Source organism: Rhinichthys klamathensis, unplaced genomic scaffold (genome assembly GCF_029890125.1).
Source record: "Rhinichthys klamathensis goyatoka isolate OS25496 unplaced genomic scaffold, OSU_Roscu_1.1 h1tg000357l_1, whole genome shotgun sequence".
NCBI classification, from domain to species: Eukaryota; Metazoa; Chordata; class Actinopteri; order Cypriniformes; family Leuciscidae; genus Rhinichthys; species Rhinichthys klamathensis.
In genome coordinates, this window is record NW_026606866.1 from 433489 (window position 1) to 452850 (window position 19362).

The 19362-nt window shown below is 49.6% G+C and overlaps 9 non-coding genes across 9 annotated transcripts; 4 read left to right on the plus strand and 5 right to left on the minus strand.

Annotated features, from left to right (window-relative positions):
- Nucleotides 1–211: 211 nt before the first annotated feature.
- Nucleotides 212–284, minus strand: trnar-acg (transfer RNA arginine (anticodon ACG)). The gene has a single exon. It is a non-coding gene; the product is annotated as a tRNA-Arg (tRNA).
- A 7497-nt stretch (nt 285–7781) lies between these two features.
- On the plus strand, nt 7782–7853 carry trnae-cuc (transfer RNA glutamic acid (anticodon CUC)). The gene has a single exon. It is a non-coding gene; the product is annotated as a tRNA-Glu (tRNA).
- Nucleotides 7854–9253: 1400 nt separating this feature from the next.
- Nucleotides 9254–9340, minus strand: trnay-gua (transfer RNA tyrosine (anticodon GUA)). The gene is given in 2 exon segments: nt 9254–9289; nt 9304–9340. It is a non-coding gene; the product is annotated as a tRNA-Tyr (tRNA).
- Nucleotides 9341–9938: 598 nt separating this feature from the next.
- Nucleotides 9939–10010, plus strand: trnae-cuc (transfer RNA glutamic acid (anticodon CUC)). The gene has a single exon. It is a non-coding gene; the product is annotated as a tRNA-Glu (tRNA).
- A 762-nt stretch (nt 10011–10772) lies between these two features.
- On the minus strand, nt 10773–10845 carry trnar-acg (transfer RNA arginine (anticodon ACG)). Its single transcript has one exon. It is a non-coding gene; the product is annotated as a tRNA-Arg (tRNA).
- Nucleotides 10846–11223: 378 nt separating this feature from the next.
- trnae-cuc (transfer RNA glutamic acid (anticodon CUC)) lies at nt 11224–11295 on the plus strand. The gene has a single exon. It is a non-coding gene; the product is annotated as a tRNA-Glu (tRNA).
- Nucleotides 11296–12695: 1400 nt separating this feature from the next.
- trnay-gua (transfer RNA tyrosine (anticodon GUA)) lies at nt 12696–12782 on the minus strand. Its single transcript is given in 2 exon segments — nt 12696–12731; nt 12746–12782. It is a non-coding gene; the product is annotated as a tRNA-Tyr (tRNA).
- A 598-nt stretch (nt 12783–13380) lies between these two features.
- trnae-cuc (transfer RNA glutamic acid (anticodon CUC)) lies at nt 13381–13452 on the plus strand. Its single transcript has one exon. It is a non-coding gene; the product is annotated as a tRNA-Glu (tRNA).
- A 1400-nt stretch (nt 13453–14852) lies between these two features.
- Nucleotides 14853–14939, minus strand: trnay-gua (transfer RNA tyrosine (anticodon GUA)). The gene is given in 2 exon segments: nt 14853–14888; nt 14903–14939. It is a non-coding gene; the product is annotated as a tRNA-Tyr (tRNA).
- Nucleotides 14940–19362: the final 4423 nt, after the last annotated feature.

Consider the following 19362-nt stretch of genomic DNA (forward strand, 5'->3'; position numbering starts at 1 on the left):
AGGTCCTTGTGACAGTACTCATGCAATGCATTTGAAAAGACGCATGGTATTGTATGGTAACCGTAATCCCACTGACAAAGCAGCCTATTGTTGGACTGTCAATTTTTAATATTAATCAACCAATCCAATAATAATAATAACAAAAACTACGGGCTAATAAAACGGAATAATAAAATGGCTATGGGCTGACAGCGAAGCAAAAGAGGCAGAGCGAGCCAGCCAGGAGTCGAACCTAGAATCTTCTGATCCGTAGTCAGACGCGTTATCCATTGCGCCACTGGCCCACCGATCAGGTGTTACGGATTAGTTTTGTTTTGGGTTTTTTCTGTTTGTTTTTTCTCTCTTTTGATAGGTTGTCAGATAAGGATCCACACCTGTCTTGAGTTTGTGGATGGATATAAGATGTCTGCCCTCTGTCTACCGGGAGGCCTGCAGTTGTGCTGAGGAGCTGGACCTTCATATTGTTTTTCTCTTAAGTGTTTGTTTATTTACTGTTGAACAACTATTTTCTTTATTACTTACCCCTAGATTTAAATAAATATATTGTTAAATATATTTTTGGACTCTGAACCCTTTCTTTTGTTACTTCCTTGAGCCGGAACGTAACAATTGGGGGCTCGTCCTCAAAGTTTTTTTTTGGTTAGAATTCGGAAGGTCCAGCTTCTATTGAAAAAAAGGTATTGTTTGTAAATTTTTCGCTAGCGCCTGTGTATGTGTAGGCGGAGCGTATTTGACTAGGCTACTATTCGATTCACCTGCGTGTGGCTTGGCGTTCTGGCGCTAGCAAACAGTGGGTGTTTGTTGGGAAATGTGCGCGAGAGTTTTCGGTGTCTTTAAATCGGTGGATTTTCTTCATCATAGGGTTCAATTGAAGAGAAAGTAAGTGGAACCCGAAATAGACCATTAGATATGGTAAGTGTATTGATTTCTCTTAATATTTCCCATTGTAAAAACGTTTGTTTCTTTTGATAGGCTAGCTTTGGCAGGATTTTGATGGGTATGTTTACTCTGGTACTCTGCTCGGTTAGCTAGGATTGCTGAAAGAAAGGTAATTTGTCAGCGAACTCTGTATTTTGTTGCACAAATAGTGAGGTTCCCCGGTAGGTTTAGCAACGCATCGCGTTGATCTTTTTTTTATTTTAGTTTGTTGTTTTTGTGCTGACGCTGAGTTGAGAGCACTGCCGCGATTGTATGTCTCACTGGTTTGTCCGTGAGTTTATACATCTGACGGTATTTGAGTGCTTAAAGATACTCGACTCTTGGTGGAGGCATGAAGACTAGGGTTGAGTTATTTTAGGGGAGAGGAGAGAGAGAGTAGGGGGAATAGTCACTTTTTGGTGCTTGTAAGTCAGAGTGAACGACTACGAGTTCTGCTGAATAGAATAGAGAATGGCTACTGAGTTAGACTTATTTTTTGAATCTCCTAGTGAGGAATTCTTTGACCAATTAACGAAAGAACAGTTGTTGGAGGTGGCCGCTAAGTATGATATCTGCTTAACCACCAAAGAAAAAAAGTTAAAAGAGTCTGTTGCACTAATTGTTAAAGCCACTCTAGTTAAGTTAGAGGTTTTTGATCCTGATAAGCCTGTTGGTTCTGATGAAGATGATGATAGCACTGCACAAACTTCAGTTATTGCTTCCAAGTTCTCTTTTGAGCAACAAAAAGAACTAATGCTTTTAGAGTTAGAAAAGGCGAAAATGAATCGTGAAATTGAAATTCGTAAATTGGAGGTTGAGGCTTTGCGGTTTCAGTTAATTGAGGAGGGTAAACTGGGGGACAGTGCAAGTGCTCTAACCAGATCTGTCAGAAAAGGGTTGGATGTAGCCAATAATATTAAGCTGATACCCAAATTTAGTGAAACTGATGTAGACACATTCTTTAGTTTGTTTGAGCGCTTGGCAGATGTTATGAAATGGCCAGATTCTGAACAGACTTTGATGTTACAGTGTGTGTTAACCGGTAAGGCACAAAAAGCTTACTCCTCTTTGAGTGTTCGTGATAGTCAGAATTATCATAAGGTTAAGGAGGCTGTTCTGAAGGCTTATGAGCTGGTGCCAGAAGCCTATCGGCAGAAATTTAGAAACATGCGAAAACCTGCAGAACAGACGTATTGTGAGTTTGTGAGAGACTTAAAGATCCAGTTAGATCGCTGGTGTGCTGCTTCAGGAGTAACTAGTCGGGAAAATCTTCACGAGTTGTTCCTGTTAGAACAGTTTAAAAGCACTTTGTCTGAGCATGTTTCCATCTTTCTGACTGATCGTAATGTTACATCTACGGAGGAGGCTGCCATTCTTACTGATGAGTATGTACTCACTCATAAATGTGAAGTAAAGAAAAGTAGGTTCAAGTTCAGTGAAAGTCCAACAGAGAATGTAACTGTCCGTCATGCCTGGGCTGATAATAATAAGAGTGAGAGGAATTTTAAAAGTTACGCTGATAAAAATGACCGGTGTGCTTATTGTCATTTAAAGGGACACTGGAAAAAGGATTGTTTAGCACTTAAAGGGAAACTGATGCGTGTTAAATCTGAACCCAAGCCTGCTCTTGCTGTTTCGTCTGTTCAGACAGATAATAATTCTGACTGCTGTCTTGATATTTTGCAGAATCTGGAGAAACCAGCGGTACGTTACAATGTTGGAGATGTTGGATATTCTCCCTTTATTACAGAAGGCTATGTGTCACTGCTTGAAAGTACTGAGAAGGTTCCTATTAAGGTTCTCCGAGACACGGGAGCATCAGAATCATTCATTTTGCAATCTGTTCTTCCTTTTACTCAGGAGTCCAATACAGGGAACAGTGTGCTGATTCGCGGTATTGGGTTGCAAACATTGTCTGTACCCCTGCATAACATGTTTCTCCAATCTGATTTAGTAAATGGAGCAGTTGTGATGGGAGTCCGTCCTTCACTACCAATGGAAGGAGTTTCAGTGATCTTGGGGAATAATCTGGCGGGTGACCGTGTGTGGCGTGATGTTCCACCTCCACCTGTGGTTGCTACTTGTCCTGCCCCATTGGGTGACAATGATATATCCCAGCAGTATCCAGAGGTATTTGTGTCTTGTGCACTCACGCGTGCAATGCGTAAACAGTCAGCCGATGCAAAACTAAGGGATGTGAAGGATTTGTTAACGTCTAAGAGAGTGGTGCCAGGTCTCCTTGCTTTGCCTTCTATTCCCCATCAGGTTTGGGTGTCTGCTCAGAAAGAGGATTCATCTCTGAACTCGCTGTTTGATGCTGCTTTGTCTCCTGATGTAGCAGAGAGTTCCGTTAATGGGTACTTCATTGAAAATGGGACACTATTGCGGAAGTGGACTTCTAACACAGAGGGAGGTTTGACGGAACCAATTATACAGGTAGTAGTGCCTGTTTCTTTGCGAAATTCTGTATTGGATTCTGCTCATGGCGGGGTGTCTGGACATTTGGGCGTAAATAAAACCTACCAACATTTGCTGCAGTACTTTTACTGGCCTCGTATTAAGAGTGACGTAAGGCAGTATATTAAGACTTGTTCGATCTGTCAGCTGACTGGAAAACCAAATCAAACCATAAAACCTGTGCCTTTGTATCCCATACCTGTTATGGAACAGCCTTTTCAGCATCTTCTAGTGGATTGTGTTGGGCCTTTACCACCTTCAAAGTCTGGTAGCGTTTACTTATTGACCGTGATGTGTCAGAGCACTCGGTATCCTGCGGCTTTTCCTTTGCGTTCAATCACCACACGATCAGTTGTAAAAGCCTTGTCCCAGTTCATTTCTATTTTTGGAATTCCAAAAGTTGTTTAGAGTGATCAGGGGACAAACTTTACATCTAATATGTTTCAAGAAGTTCTGCGGCAGCTTGGCATTAGGCATAACAAGTCCAGTGCATACCATGCGGAAAGTCAGGGTGCCCTAGAGCGTTTCCATCAGACGTTAAAATCTTTGTTGAGGGCATATTGCACTGAGTTAAAAGGTGATTGGGAAGAAGGGTTGCCTTGGTTGTTATTGGCCACACGTGAGGTTATCCAGGAGAGTTTGGGATTTAGTCCCAATCAGCTAGTCTTTGGACATTGTGTACGAGGACCCATGGCAGTACTGAGTAAAGCTGCGCTACCGGAGGAGCCACCACAGAGTCTGATTCAGTATATACAGGGTTTTCGTCGACGTCTAGTCCTGGCTGGGGAATTGGCAAGAGAAAAGTTGGAAAAAACTCAGGGAAAGATGAAATGCTGGTTTGATCGTAAGTCCGAGGTTCGCATGTTTAGTCCAGGAGATCAGGTGTTAGCCTTATTTTCTTTACCAGATTCTCCTTTCTGTGCAAGGTTTTTAGGACCTTACACTGTGCTTAAAAAAATGTCTGATCAAAATTATATTCTTTCTACCCCTGAGCGCAGGAAACCTACCCAGTTGTGCCATGTGAATTTATTAAAACCCTTTTACTCTCGTAATGTTGCTCCTGAAGTCGTTCCTTCCTCAGTTGCGCTAGCTAGTTTAAGTCAAAAAGGTGACGTACAACAGGATGTGAAATCACCTGATGATGTCATCTTACAACCTCGTCTAAAAAACTCTGAGACTTTGGCTAACCTAGAAGAATGGGTAAAACATTTATCTTGCAAACAACGTTTCGAGTTAAAATCTATGCTGACTGAGTTTTCTGTTCTCTTTTCAGATACTCCTTCTCGTACCCACTTGATTGAACACGATATAGATGTTGGTGATGTTAAACCTGTCCGGCAACGATTTTATCGTGTATCGTTTGACAAACGTCAGAAATTGGAGGCTGAAGTCAGTTACATGCTTGAAAACAACATAGCAAAGCCTTCCTTTTCAGATTGGGCTTCGCCTTGTTTGTTAGTGGGAAAGCCAGACGGCACTCAGCGTTTTTGCACTGACTATAGACGAGTAAATATTCTAACTAGACCTGACTCATACCCGTTGCCTAGGATGGAAGATTGTGTTGACCAAGTTGGATCAGCTACTTTTGTCAGTAAATTTGATTTGCTCAAAGGGTACTGGCAGGTGCCTTTGACCACCCGAGCACAGGATATTTCCTCTTTCATTACTCCGTTTGGACTATATTCTTACACCGTAATGAGTTTTGGTCTTAGAAATGCTCCAGCTACATTTCAGCGGCTAATGAACAGAGTGACCGCTGGTTTAGAGGGCTGTGCCGTGTACCTAGATGACATTGTTATTTATAGTGACACATGGGATCAACACCTTATCCGAATTCGTGCACTGTTTGAACGATTGTCAGATGCCAAACTAACAGTTAACCTGGCAAAGTGTGAGTTTGCCAGGGCTACTGTGACTTACCTGGGCAAGGTTGTTGGAATGGGCAAAGTGCGACCTGTACGTGCTAAAGTCATAGCGATTGACCAATTTCCTAGCCCTCAGACTAAACGTGAATTGATGAGATTTTTAGGAATGGCTGGGTATTACAGGAGTTTTTGTCCCAACTTTTCTTCTGTTGTTGCCCCGCTCACGGATTTGTTACAAGCAAAGGCTAAATTTGTGTGGACTCCAAAATGTGAAAGTGCCTTTGAGAATGTTAAACGCTTGCTCACGTCATCTCCTGTTCTGACAGCTCCTCGACTTGATAAACCATTCAAACTTCAGGTGGATGCTAGTCAGGTTGGAGCGGGAGCTGTTCTGCTGCAGGTTGATGAGAATGGTATCGATCGCCCTGTCAGCTATTTTTCACGGAAATTCAATTCATATCAGACCAACTATTCGACTATCGAGAAAGAGGCGTTAGCGTTGATCTGGTCCCTGCAGCATTTTGAGGTTTATGTGTCTTGTGGGACTATGCCCACTGTGGTGTACACCGACCATAACCCTCTTACATTTCTTCACTCTCTGCAGAATCCAAATCAGCGTCTTATTAGGTGGTCTCTTTTCTTACAGCCTTATGCTTTGGAGATTCGTCATGTGAAAGGCGTAGATAATGTCTTAGCTGACGCCTTGTCCCGTGCCCCATGTGGTGGAGAATAAGTCTTTTGACAATCATTTTCCTCTTCTCTTTTCTTTCTTTGGTTTTCAATTCCTTAATTTTGCTTTCTCCAGGCGCCGGGAGATTGCTGGTTTCGAAACCAAGAGATGCGGGGAGTTGGGAAAGTTGTAATGGTTAATGACTTGGTGTTAACTCCGGTAGGGTTGTTTTTGTTCCTCATAAACTTATGTATGCTTTGGGGTTGGAAATTGTATAAGGTAGAGTTTCTAACGAGAATCTCTCCCTTTTTAAGGGGGGAGGTGTTACGGATTAGTTTTGTTTTGGGTTTTTTCTGTTTGTTTTTTCTCTCTTTTGATAGGTTGTCAGATAAGGATCCACACCTGTCTTGAGTTTGTGGATGGATATAAGATGTCTGCCCTCTGTCTACCGGGAGGCCTGCAGTTGTGCTGAGGAGCTGGACCTTCATATTGTTTTTCTCTTAAGTGTTTGTTTATTTACTGTTGAACAACTATTTTCTTTATTACTTACCCCTAGATTTAAATAAATATATTGTTAAATATATTTTTGGACTCTGAACCCTTTCTTTTGTTACTTCCTTGAGCCGGAACGTAACAATGAGCTTACACGGGACCTGTTGGTGTTCGACTGGGCAGAGGCCTGTCATGACATCTACTCTTTCTCATGCCATTAACAGGCCTCGAGCCAACGTCAGGAAGGGGTCCGATGAGGGGCCTGCTATAAAAACCTTCGAGATGGAGGCTTCACATATTGGGGATCTCGGTTGCTTTGTTTTCATGGCAAGTTGTGGTGTTGTTAGGATATTCCTACAGAGCCTGTGACAGTTTCTCAGCGGAAGAACTGGGATCCAGGGTCAGAGACGTCTCCTCTCCTGGAGGAAAATACAAGCCATAGTGGTCTTGCTGGGAAATGTGATAGAGTCCCACAGCTGGGCTTGAGGGGAAGGGCTCAACAGACCTTCCCTGGTTGTCTAGTTGTTAGGATTTGGCGCTCTCACCGCCGCGGCCCAGGTTCGGTTCCCGGTCAGGGAACGAGCTTTTGCCCTCCAGCGGCGGACGTGATTGCAAAATGGCGGACTACGAAAACAAATGCTGATTTCCTCACCGAGAAGCACGGCCAAATAAATGTTTGCATGTGAAAAAGAACTCCTTCGAGCCGGAGTCGAACCAGCGACCTAAGGGTTGCCAATTTGCCTCCTACAGTCCTCCGCTCTACCAGCTGAGCTATCGAAGGCACGCTGGTTGGGGACAGAACCTCAACCTATCAGGTTGCTGAAGCTCCGCCGCTGGCTAAAAGTGCTACTAGCACAGACAGACGTGCTGGCTGTTTCGATAAGTGAAGTAAAGGCAAACCCAGCTTCCCATACCGGGAGCCGAATCCGGGCCGCCTGGGTGAAAACTAGGAATCCTGACTGCTAGACCATATGGGATCTTCCTCCCGCCCTGAGCTGGCCTTTTGACTTTTAGTGTGTGACCGCCCCCTTTAAGAACATGGGAATGATCCGAAGGGATTGTTTACGGAATTCAATTTCATCAGGCTCACCGGAGGGAGCTCTCATTTGCCTTGCCCAGGGGGTTCAGTTTCCTCCCATTCCTGCGTTGGCATAACAGACACTGTAAACTGGTCGTAAAGCAAGGTCCTTGTGACAGTACTCATGCAATGCATTTGAAAAGACGCATGGTATTGTATGGTAACCGTAATCCCACTGACAAAGCAGCCTATTGTTGGACTGTCAATTTTCTCCTGGAGGAAAATACAAGCCCTAGTGGTCTTGCTGGGAAATGTGGTAGAGTCCCACAGCCGGGCTTGAGGGGAAGGACTCAACAGACCTTCCCTGGTGGTCTAGTGGTTAGGATTCGGCGCTCTCACCGCCGCGGCCCGGGTTCGATTCCCGGTCAGGGAATGAGCTTTTGCCCTCCAGCGGCGGTCGTGATTGCAAAATGGCGGACAACGAAATCAAGTGCTGATGGCCTCGTCGAGAAGCACTGCAAAAGAAATGTTTGCGCGTGAAAATGAACTCCTTCGAGCCTGAGTCGAACCAGTGACCTAAGGATTGCCAACTTGCCTCCTATCGAAGGCACTCTGGTCAGGGACAGAACCTCAACCTATCAGGTTGCTGAAGCTCCGCCGCTGGCTAAAAGTGCTACTAGCACAGACAGACGTGCTGGCTGTTTCGATAAGTGAAGCAAAGGCAACCCCAGCTTCCCATACCGGAAGTCAAACCCGGGCCGCCGCTAGACCATATGGGATCGTCCTCCCGCCTGGAGCAGGCCTTTTGGCTTTTAGTGTGTGACCGCCCCCTTTAAGAACATGGGAATGATCCGTAGGGATTGTTTACTGAATTCAATTTCATCAGGCTCACCGGAGGGAGCTCTCATTTGCCTTGCCCAGGGGGTTCAGTTTCCTCCCATTCCTGCGTTGGCATAACAGACACTGTAAACTGGTCGTAAAGCAAGGTCCTTGTGACAGTACTCATGCAATGCATTTTAAAAAAAGCTTGGTATTGTATGGTAACCGTAATCCCACTGACAAAGCAGCCTATTGTTGGACTGTCAATTTTTAATATTAATCAACCAATCCAATAATAAGAATAACAAAAACTACGGGCTAATAAAACGGAATAATAAAATGGCTATGGGCTGACAGCGAAGCAAAAGAGGCAGAGTGAGCCAGCCAGGAGTCAAACCTAGAATCTTCTGATCCGTAGTCAGACGCGTTATCCATTGCGCCACTGGCCCACCAATCAGCTGTCCTTGAGCTTACACGGGACCTGTTGGTGTTCGACTGGGCAGAGGCCTGTCATGACATCTACTCTTTCTCATGCCATTAACAGGCCTCGAGCCAACGTCAGGAAGGGGTCCGATGAGGGGCCTGCTATAAAAACCTTCGAGATGAAGGCTTCACATATTGGGGATCTCGGTTGCTTTGTTTTCATGGCAAGTTGTGGTGTTGTTAGGATATTCCTACAGAGCCTGTGACAGTTTCTCAGCGGAAGAACTGGGATCCAGGGTCAGATACGTCTCCTCTCCTGGAGGAAAATACAAGCCATAGTGGTCTTGCTGGGAAATGTGATAGAGTCCCACAGCTGGGCTTGAGGGGAAGGGCTCAACAGACCTTCCCTGGTTGTCTAGTTGTTAGGATTTGGCGCTCTCACCGCCGCGGCCCAGGTTCGGTTCCCGGTCAGGGAACGAGCTTTTGCCCTCCAGCGGCGGACGTGATTGCAAAATGGCGGACTACGAAAACAAATGCTGATTTCCTCGCCGAGAAGCACGGCCAAATAAATGTTTGCATATGAAAAAGAACTCCTTCGAGCCGGAGTCGAACCAGCGACCTAAGGATTGCCAATTTGCCTCCTACAGTCCTCCACTCTACCAGCTGAGCTATCGAAGGCACGCTGGTTGCGGACAGAACCTCAACCTATCAGGTTGCTGAAGCTCCGCCGCTGGCTAAAAGTGCTACTAGCACAGACAGACGTGCTGGCTGTTTCGATAAGTGAAGTAAAGGCAAACCCAGCTTCCCATACCGGGAGCCGAATCCGGGCCGCCTGGGTGAAAACTAGGAATCCTGACTGCTAGACCATATGGGATCTTCCTCCCGCCCTGAGCAGGCCTTTTGGCTTTTAGTGTGTGACCGCCCCCTTTAAGAACATGGGAATGATCCGAAGGGATTGTTTACTGAATTCAATTTCATCAGGCTCACCGGAGGGAGCTCTCATTTGCCTTGCCCAGGGGGTTCAGTTTCCTCCCATTCCTGCGTTGGCATAACAGACACTGTAAACTGGTCGTAAAGCAAGGTCCTTGTGACAGTACTCATGCAATGCATTTGAAAAGACGCATGGTATTGTATGGTAACCGTAATCCCACTGACAAAGCAGCCTATTGTTGGACTGTCAATTTTCTCCTGGAGGAAAATACAAGCCCTAGTGGTCTTGCTGGGAAATGTGGTAGAGTCCCACAGCCGGGCTTGAGGGGAAGGACTCAACAGACCTTCCCTGGTGGTCTAGTGGTTAGGATTCGGCGCTCTCACCGCCGCGGCCCGGGTTCGATTCCCGGTCAGGGAATGAGCTTTTGCCCTCCAGCGGCGGTCGTGATTGCAAAATGGCGGACAACGAAATCAAGTGCTGATGGCCTCGTTGAGAAGCACTGCCAAAGAAATGTTTGTGCGTGAAAATGAACTCCTTCGAGCCGGAGTCGAACCAGTGACCTAAGGATTGCCAACTTGCCTCCTATCGAAGGCACTCTGGTCAAGGACAGAACCTCAACCTATCAGGTTGCTGAAGCTCCGCCGCTGGCTAAAAGTGCTACTAGCACAGACAGACGTGCTGGCTGTTTCGATAAGTGAAGCAAAGGCAACCCCAGCTTCCCATACCGGAAGTCAAACCCGGGCCGCCGCTAGACCATATGGGATCGTCCTCCCGCCTGGAGCAGGCCTTTTGGCTTTTAGTGTGTGACCGCCCCCTTTAAGAACATGGGAATGATCCGTAGGGATTGTTTACTGAATTCAATTTCATCAGGCTCACCGGAGGGAGCTCTCATTTGCCTTGCCCAGGGGGTTCAGTTTCCTCCCATTCCTGCGTTGGCATAACAGACACTGTAAACTGGTCGTAAAGCAAGGTCCTTGTGACAGTACTCATGCAATGCATTTGAAAAGACGCATGGTATTGTATGGTAACCGTAATCCCACTGACAAAGCAGCCTATTGTTGGACTGTCAATTTTTAATATTAATCAACCAATCCAATAATAAGAATAACAAAAACTACGGGCTAATAAAACGGAATAATAAAATGGCTATGGGCTGACAGCGAAGCAAAAGAGGCAGAGTGAGCCAGCCAGGAGTCGAACCTAGAATCTTCTGATCCGTAGTCAGACACGTTATCCATTGCGCCACTGGCCCACCGATCAGGTGTCCTTGAGCTTACACGGGACCTGTTGGTGTTCGACTGGGCAGAGGCCTGTCATGACATCTACTCTTTCTCATGCCATTAACAGGCCTCGAGCCAACGTCAGGAAGGGGTCCGATGAGGGGCCTGCTATAAAAACCTTCGAGATGGAGGCTTCACATATTGGGGATCTCGGTTGCTTTGTTTTCATGGCAAGTTGTGGTGTTGTTAGGATATTCCTACAGAGCCTGTGACAGTTTCTCAGCGGAAGAACTGGGATCCAGGGTCAGAGACGTCTCCTCTCCTGGAGGAAAATACAAGCCATAGTGGTCTTGCTGGGAAATGTGGTAGAGTCCCACAGCCGGGCTTGAGGGGAAGGACTCAACAGACCTTCCCTGGTGGTCTAGTGGTTAGGATTCGGCGCTCTCACCGCCGCGGCCCGGGTTCGATTCCCGGTCAGGGAATGAGCTTTTGCCCTCCAGCGGCGGTCGTGATTGCAAAATGGCGGACAACGAAATCAAGTGCTGATGGCCTCGTCGAGAAGCACTGCCAAAGAAATGTTTGCGCGTGAAAATGAACTCCTTCGAGCCTGAGTCGAACCAGTGACCTAAGGATTGCCAACTTGCCTCCTATCGAAGGCACTCTGGTCAGGGACAGAACCTCAACCTATCAGGTTGCTGAAGCACCGCCGCTGGCTAAAAGTGCTACTAGCACAGACAGACGTGCTGGCTGTTTCGATAAGTGAAGCAAAGGCAACCCCAGCTTCCCATACCGGAAGTCAAACCCGGGCCGCCGCTAGACCATATGGGATCGTCCTCCCGCCTGGAGCAGGCCTTTTGGCTTTTAGTGTGTGACCGCCCCCTTTAAGAACATGGGAATGATCCGTAGGGATTGTTTACTGAATTCAATTTCATCAGGCTCACCGGAGGGAGCTCTCATTTGCCTTGCCCAGGGGGTTCAGTTTCCTCCCATTCCTGCGTTGGCATAACAGACACTGTAAACTGGTCGTAAAGCAAGGTCCTTGTGACAGTACTCATGCAATGCATTTTAAAAAAAGCTTGGTATTGTATGGTAACCGTAATCCCACTGACAAAGCAGCCTATTGTTGGACTGTCAATTTTTAATATTAATCAACCAATCCAATAATAAGAATAACAAAAACTACGGGCTAATAAAACGGAATAATAAAATGGCTATGGGCTGACAGCGAAGCAAAAGAGGCAGAGTGAGCCAGCCAGGAGTCAAACCTAGAATCTTCTGATCCGTAGTCAGACGCGTTATCCATTGCGCCACTGGCCCACCGATCAGCTGTCCTTGAGCTTACACGGGACCTGTTGGTGTTCGACTGGGCAGAGGCCTGTCATGACATCTACTCTTTCTCATGCCATTAACAGGCCTCGAGCCAACGTCAGGAAGGGGTCCGATGAGGGGCCTGCTATAAAAACCTTCGAGATGAAGGCTTCACATATTGGGGATCTCGGTTGCTTTGTTTTCATGGCAAGTTGTGGTGTTGTTAGGATATTCCTACAGAGCCTGTGACAGTTTCTCAGCGGAAGAACTGGGATCCAGGGTCAGAGACGTCTCCTCTCCTGGAGGAAAATACAAGCCATAGTGGTCTTGCTGGGAAATGTGATAGAGTCCCACAGCTGGGCTTGAGGGGAAGGGCTCAACAGACCTTCCCTGGTTGTCTAGTTGTTAGGATTTGGCGCTCTCACCGCCGCGGCCCAGGTTCGGTTCCCGGTCAGGGAACGAGCTTTTGCCCTCCAGCGGCGGACGTGATTGCAAAATGGCGGACTACGAAAACAAATGCTGATTTCCTCGCCGAGAAGCACGGCCAAATAAATGTTTGCATATGAAAAAGAACTCCTTCGAGCCGGAGTCGAACCAGCGACCTAAGGATTGCCAATTTGCCTCCTACAGTCCTCCGCTCTACCAGCTGAGCTATCGAAGGCACGCTGGTTGGGGACAGAACCTCAACCTATCAGGTTGCTGAAGCTCCGCCGCTGGCTAAAAGTGCTACTAGCACAGACAGACGTGCTGGCTGTTTCGATAAGTGAAGTAAAGGCAAACCCAGCTTCCCATACCGGGAGCCGAATCCGGGCCGCCTGGGTGAAAACTAGGAATCCTGACTGCTAGACCATATGGGATCTTCCTCCCGCCCTGAGCAGGCCTTTTGGCTTTTAGTGTGTGACCGCCCCCTTTAAGAACATGGGAATGATCCGAAGGGATTGTTTACTGAATTCAATTTCATCAGGCTCACCGGAGGGAGCTCTCATTTGCCTTGCCCAGGGGGTTCAGTTTCCTCCCATTCCTGCGTTGGCATAACAGACACTGTAAACTGGTCGTAAAGCAAGGTCCTTGTGACAGTACTCATGCAATGCATTTGAAAAGACGCATGGTATTGTATGGTAACCGTAATCCCACTGACAAAGCAGCCTATTGTTGGACTGTCAATTTTCTCCTGGAGGAAAATACAAGCCCTAGTGGTCTTGCTGGGAAATGTGGTAGAGTCCCACAGCCGGGCTTGAGGGGAAGGACTCAACAGACCTTCCCTGGTGGTCTAGTGGTTAGGATTCGGCGCTCTCACCGCCGCGGCCCGGGTTCGATTCCCGGTCAGGGAATGAGCTTTTGCCCTCCAGCGGCGGTCGTGATTGCAAAATGGCGGACAACGAAATCAAGTGCTGATGGCCTCGTCGAGAAGCACTGCCAAAGAAATGTTTGCGCGTGAAAATGAACTCCTTCGAGCCTGAGTCGAACCAGTGACCTAAGGATTGCCAACTTGCCTCCTATCGAAGGCACTCTGGTCAGGGACAGAACCTCAACCTATCAGGTTGCTGAAGCTCCGCCGCTGGCTAAAAGTGCTACTAGCACAGACAGACGTGCTGGCTGTTTCGATAAGTGAAGCAAAGGCAACCCCAGCTTCCCATACCGGAAGTCAAACCCGGGCCGCCGCTAGACCATATGGGATCGTCCTCCCGCCTGGAGCAGGCCTTTTGGCTTTTAGTGTGTGACCGCCCCCTTTAAGAACATGGGAATGATCCGTAGGGATTGTTTACTGAATTCAATTTCATCAGGCTCACCGGAGGGAGCTCTCATTTGCCTTGCCCAGGGGGTTCAGTTTCCTCCCATTCCTGCGTTGGCATAACAGACACTGTAAACTGGTCGTAAAGCAAGGTCCTTGTGACAGTACTCATGCAATGCATTTTAAAAAAAGCTTGGTATTGTATGGTAACCGTAATCCCACTGACAAAGCAGCCTATTGTTGGACTGTCAATTTTTAATATTAATCAACCAATCCAATAATAAGAATAACAAAAACTACGGGCTAATAAAACGGAATAATAAAATGGCTATGGGCTGACAGCGAAGCAAAAGAGGCAGAGTGAGCCAGCCAGGAGTCAAACCTAGAATCTTCTGATCCGTAGTCAGACGCGTTATCCATTGCGCCACTGGCCCACCGATCAGCTGTCCTTGAGCTTACACGGGACCTGTTGGTGTTCGACTGGGCAGAGGCCTGTCATGACATCTACTCTTTCTCATGCCATTAACAGGCCTCGAGCCAACGTCAGGAAGGGGTCCGATGAGGGGCCTGCTATAAAAACCTTCGAGATGAAGGCTTCACATATTGGGGATCTCGGTTGCTTTGTTTTCATGGCAAGTTGTGGTGTTGTTAGGATATTCCTACAGAGCCTGTGACAGTTTCTCAGCGGAAGAACTGGGATCCAGGGTCAGAGACGTCTCCTCTCCTGGAGGAAAATACAAGCCATAGTGGTCTTGCTGGGAAATGTGATAGAGTCCCACAGCTGGGCTTGAGGGGAAGGGCTCAACAGACCTTCCCTGGTTGTCTAGTTGTTAGGATTTGGCGCTCTCACCGCCGCGGCCCAGGTTCGGTTCCCGGTCAGGGAACGAGCTTTTGCCCTCCAGCGGCGGACGTGATTGCAAAATGGCGGACTACGAAAACAAATGCTGATTTCCTCGCCGAGAAGCACGGCCAAATAAATGTTTGCATATGAAAAAGAACTCCTTCGAGCCGGAGTCGAACCAGCGACCTAAGGATTGCCAATTTGCCTCCTACAGTCCTCCGCTCTACCAGCTGAGCTATCGAAGGCACGCTGGTTGGGGACAGAACCTCAACCTATCAGGTTGCTGAAGCTCCGCCGCTGGCTAAAAGTGCTACTAGCACAGACAGACGTGCTGGCTGTTTCGATAAGTGAAGTAAGGGAACCCAGGCTGTCTGTGGGAATTTTCCCATTCATTTAAGTTGCCATCGTCATCATATGCACTCCGAAGTCCGCGTGCTCGAAAAGGACGCCAGATCCTGCTTATTCGGATGGTGAGTGGTACTCTTTCCGAAATCGCATATAAAGTAGCCAAAATCAGCATAAATTAACATAGGCTCTGTGTGGTAGCCTATAGGGGTGCCAGTGCACTACTGGGTGGTCCACCAAGTGCTTTTGGGGTCCGCCAACTACCTGCTCTTCACCATAGTCCTCCTCAGTGCCACGGAGGGCCTATTTCGACCCCTAACTACCTTTTCTCTCCTTCATCGCCACGAAGTGCCTGTGGGGTCCCCTAACCACCCAAACTTCACCATAGTCTTCCTCGTGGTCCACGAAGTGCCTGTTTCGACCCCTAAACGCCTGTCCTCTTCTTCATTGCTACGGAGTGCCTATGGGGTCCCCTAACCACCTGAACTTCACCACAGTCTTCCTCAGTGCCACGGGGAGCCTTTTTCGACCCCTAACCACCTGTCCTCTTCTTCATTGCCACGGAGTGCCTGGGGGGTCCCCTAACCACCTGAACTTCACCACAGTCTTCCTCAGTACCACGAGGAGCCTTTTTTGACCCCTAACAACCTATCCTCTTCTTCATTGCCACGGAGTGCCTGGGGGGTCCCCTGACCACCCGAACTTCACCATGGTCTTAGTCTCAGGCCACGTGCTCCTCGAAGGGTGGACAGAGAGGTCCGATCGGCCTGAAACTGACGTATGCGTCCCGTCACGGGCCCCTGGGACGGGTTCTAGAGTTCCGCGTCCCTCTGACCTTTTTTCGCGCTAATTGGCCACCAACAGCCCCATGGAACAAGTTGCACGTGGGCCGTCAAACAAACGGGGGCCAAAAGGGGTCGAAAGGTCGCAGCGGCCCCAAACTCGGCACGGCGGTAGTCCGGGGGCCCCCGGTTCTAGATCCTGGATTTGGTGGTTCTAGATCGGTTCTAAGTGTGGGTTCCAGCAAAGCGGCTTGTTGGAAAGGCCCGATCGGCCCGAAACTGACACACGCGTCTCGTCACGGGCCCCGGGGACGGGTTCTAAAGTTCCGCGTCCCTCGGACCTTTATTCGCGCTAATTGGCCACCAACAGCCCCATGGAACAAGTTGCACGTGGGCCGTCAAACAAACGGGGGCCAAAAGGGGTCGAAAGGTCGCAGCGGCCCCAAACTCGGCACGGCGGTAGTCCGGGGGCCCCCGGTTCTAGATCCTGGATTTGGTGGTTCTAGATCGGTTCTAAGTGTGGGTTCCAGCAAAGCGGCTTGTTGGAAAGGCCCGATCGGCCCGAAACTGACACACGCGTCTCGTCACGGGCCCCGGGGACGGGTTCTAAAGTTCCGCGTCCCTCGGACCTTTTTTCGCGCTAATTGGCCACCAACAGCCCCATGGAACAAGTTGCACGTGGGAAGTCACATAAACAGGGGCCAAAAGGGGTCGAAAGGTCGCAGCGGCCCCAAACTCGACACGGTGGTAGTCCGGGGGCCCCCGGTTCTAGATCCCGGGTCGCAGGGTTCTAGATCGGTTCCGAGTGTGTTTTCAGTTTGACCCTTCGAGAGGGAATGTCAGTCTATGAGCTCACTATGAGTGCAAGATGCTTTTGAGAGAAACTTGAACAAGGGAGGGAAAAAAATGAGCCCTGAGTTCTGGAGACCCGTCCCCCTGATATGTCGTTCGGGGGCCCGAGGGGGCCCGGCACGCAGCGTTTGGGGCCCGTGGGACCTCGGGGGGCCGAACAGGGGCCACTGACACGTGCGACTTATCCCATTCATTTTCACAGGTGTTTCGTGGAACGTGTGACAGAAAGGTCCGATCGGCCCGAAACTGACTTATGTGTCCCCTCACGGGCCCCTGGGACGGGTTCTAGAGTTCCGTGTCCCTCTGACCTTTTTTCGCGCTAATTGGCCACCAACAGCCCCATGGAACAAGTTGCACGTGGGCCGTCAAACAAAGGGGGGCCAAAAGGGGTCGAAAGGTCGCAGGGGCCCCAAACTCGGCACGGCGGTAGTCCGGGGGCCCCCGGTTCTAGATCACGGGTCGCGCGGTTCTAGATCGGTTCTAGGTATGTGTTTCGGCCAAACGGTTTGAAGGAAACGCCCGATTGTCCCGAAACTGACGTATGCGTCCCGCCACGGGCCCCGGGGACGGGTTCTAGAGTTCCGCGTCCGAAACAGCTCGTTTGCCCGAAAAAAGACCCCCTTGACCGGGAAGCGCCTGTGAAGTTTGCATTGAACAAGTTGCACGTGGGCGGGCGGAAATGCAGGGGTCGAAAGGTCGCACCGCCTCCAAATTCCCCGCCCTGGTAGTCGAGGGGCCCCCGGTTCTAGATCCCGGGTCGCAGGGTTCTAGATCGGTTCCAAGTGTGTGTTTTTGCAGTGCAAAAATCTCCTCACTTTGGTTCACTCTGACTGCATGTATGTCTATGTGTGAGAGAGGGCGGCCATTAATCGGACCATGTGCTCGCCGAAGGGTGGACAGAAAGGTCCGATCGGCCCGAAACTGACGTATGCGTCCCGTCACGGGCCCCTGGGACGGGCCTTAGAGTTCCGCGTCCCTCTGACCTTTTTTGGCGCTAATTGGCCACCAACAGCCCCATGGAACAAGTTGCACGTGGGCCGTCAAACAAACGGGGGCCAAAAGGGGTCGAAAGGTCGCAGCGGCCCCAAACTCGGCACGGCGGTAGTCCGGGGGCCCCCGGTTCTAGATAATGGATTTGGTGGTTCTAGATCGGTTCTAAGTATGGGTTTCAGCAAAACGGCTTGTTGGAAAGGCCCGATCGGCCCGAAACTGATACATGCGTCTCGTCACGGGCCCCGGGGACGGGTTCTAGAGTTCCGCGTCCCTCTGACTTTTTTTCGCGCTAATTGGCCACCAACAGCCCCATGGAACAAGTTGCACGTGGGCCGTCAAACAAACGGGGGCCAAAAGGGGTCGAAAGGTCGCAGCGGCCCCAAACTCGACACGGTGGTAGTCCGGGGGCCCCCGGTTCTAGATCCCGGGTCGCCGGGTTCTAGATCGGTTCCGAGTGTGTTTTCAGTTTGACCCTTCGAGAGGGAATGTCAGTCTATGAGCTCACTATGAGTGCAAGATGCTTTTGAGAGAAACTTGAACAAGGGAGGCAAAAAAATGAGCCCTGAGTTCTGGAGACCCGTCCCCCTGATATGTCGTTCGGGGGCCCGAGGGGGCCCGGCACGCAGCGTTTGGGGCCCGTGGGACCTCGGGGGGCCGAACAGGGGCCACTGACACTTGCAACTTATCCCATTCATTTTCACAGGTGTTTCGTGGAACGTGTGACAGAAAGGTCCGATCGACCCGAAACTGACTTATGTGTCCCCTCACGGGCCCCTGGGACGGGTTCTAGAGTTCCGTGTCCCTCTGACCTTTTTTCGCGCTAATTGGCCACCAACAGCCCCATGGAACAAGTCGCACGTGGGCCGTCAAACAAAGGGGGGCCAAAAGGGGTCGAAAGGTCGCAGGGGCCCCAAATTCGGCACGGCGGTAGTCCGGGGGCCCCCGGTTCTAGATCACGGGTCGCGCGGTTCTAGATCGGTTCTAGGTATGTGTTTCGGCCAAACGGTTTGAAGGAAACGCCCGATTGTCCCGAAACTGACGTATGCGTCCCGCCACGGGCCCCGGGGACGGGTTCTAGAGTTCCGCGTCCAAAACAGCTCGTTTGCCCGAAAAAAGACCCCCTTGACCGGGAAGCGCCTGTGAAGTTTGCATTGAACAAGTTGCACGTGGGCGGGCGGAAATGCAGGGGTCGAAAGGTCGCACCGCCTCCAAATTCCCCGCCCTGGTAGTCGAGGGGCCCCCGGTTCTAGATCCCGGGTCGCAGGGTTCTAGATCGGTTCCAAGTGTGTGTTTTTGCAGTGCAAAAATCTCCTCACTTTGGTTCACTCTGACTGCATGTATGTCTATGTGTGAGAGAGGGCGGCCATTAATCGGACCATGTGCTCGCCGAAGGGTGGACAGAAAGGTCCGATCGGCCCGAAACTGACGTATGCGTCCCGTCACGGGCCCCTGGGACGGGCCCTAGAGTTCCGCGTCCCTCTGACCTTTTTTGGCGCTAATTGGCCACCAACAGCCCCATGGAACAAGTTGCACGTGGGCCGTCAAACAAACGGGGGCCAAAAGGGGTCGAAAGGTCGCAGCGGCCCCAAACTCGGCACGGCGGTAGTCCGGGGGCCCCCGGTTCTAGATCCTGGATTTGGTGGTTCTAGATCGGTTCTAAGTGTGGGTTCCAGCAAAGCGGCTTGTTGGAAAGGCC